Source organism: Arachis stenosperma, chromosome 4, assembly GCF_014773155.1.
Source record: "Arachis stenosperma cultivar V10309 chromosome 4, arast.V10309.gnm1.PFL2, whole genome shotgun sequence".
NCBI classification, from domain to species: domain Eukaryota; kingdom Viridiplantae; phylum Streptophyta; class Magnoliopsida; order Fabales; family Fabaceae; genus Arachis; species Arachis stenosperma.
The window spans coordinates 49,672,179-49,673,335 of NC_080380.1; the positions used below are offsets into that span (position 1 = coordinate 49,672,179).

The 1,157-nt window shown below is 39.9% G+C and overlaps 1 non-coding gene across 1 annotated transcript; it reads left to right on the plus strand.

Moving 5' to 3' along the window:
• Window positions 1-464: 464 nt before the first annotated feature.
• LOC130978320 (small nucleolar RNA R71) lies at window positions 465-568 on the plus strand. The gene has a single exon (XR_009085970.1). It is a non-coding gene; the product is annotated as a small nucleolar RNA R71 (small nucleolar RNA).
• The last annotated feature ends 589 nt before the right edge of the window (window positions 569-1,157 follow it).

Below are 1,157 nucleotides of genomic sequence, written 5' to 3' on the forward strand. Positions count from 1 at the left end.
GCTTTTGTTGATCCTTCCATGAGAAATTTGGATGATTTCTCCATGATGAATTATAGGTGTTTCCATAAGGTTCACCCATGTAATTAACCTCTGCCATTGCAGGGTTCTCATGATCATAAGCTTCTTCAGAAGCTGTCTCTTTAGTACTATTGGATGTATTTTGCCAAACATTCAGACTTTGAGAGATCATGTTGACTTGCTGAGTCAACACTTTGTTCTGAGCCAATATGGCATTCAAAGCATCAATTTCAAGAACTCCCTTCCTCTGAGGCGTCCCATTATTCACGGAATTCCTCTCAGAAGTGTACATGAATTGGTTATTTGCAACCATGTCAATAAGTTCTTGAGCTTCTGTAGGCATTTTCTTTAGGTGAATGGATCCACCTGCAGAATGGTCCAATGACATCTTGGAAAACTCAGATAGACCATAATAGAATATATGTAATATGGTCCATTCTGAAAACATGTCAGAAGGACACTTTTTGGTCATCTGCTTGTATCTTTCCCAAGCTTCATAGAGGGATTCACCATCTTTTTGCTTGAAGGTCTGAACATCCACTCTAAGCTTGCTCAGCTTTTGAGGAGGAAAGAATTTATCCAAGAAGGCCGTGACCAGCTTATCCCAGGAGTCCAGGCTATCTTTAGGTTGTGAGTCCAACCATGTTCTAGCTCTGTCTCTTACAGCAAAAGGGAAAAGCATGAGCCTGTAGACTTCAGGATCTACTCCATTCGTCTTAACAGTCTCACAAATCTACAAGAACTCAGTTAAAAACTGATAAGGATCTTCAGATGGAAGTTCTTGGAACTTGCAGTTCTGTTGCATTAAAGCAACTAATTGAGGTTTCAGCTCAAAATTGTTTGCTCCAATGGCAGGAATTGAGATGCTTCTTCCATCAAACTTGGATGTGGGTTTAGTAAAATCACCAAGCATCCTCCTTGCATTATTGTTGTTGGGTTCGGCTGCCATCTCCTTCTCTTGTTCGAAAATTTCAGAAAGGTTGCCTCTGGATTGTTGTAATTTAGCTTCTCTTAGTTTCCTCTTCAGAGTCCTTTCAGGTTTATGATCAGCTTCAACAAGAGTGCCTTTTTCCTTATTCCTGCTCATATGAAAGAGAAGAGAAAAAGAAAAGAAAGAGGAATCCTCTATGTCACAGTAA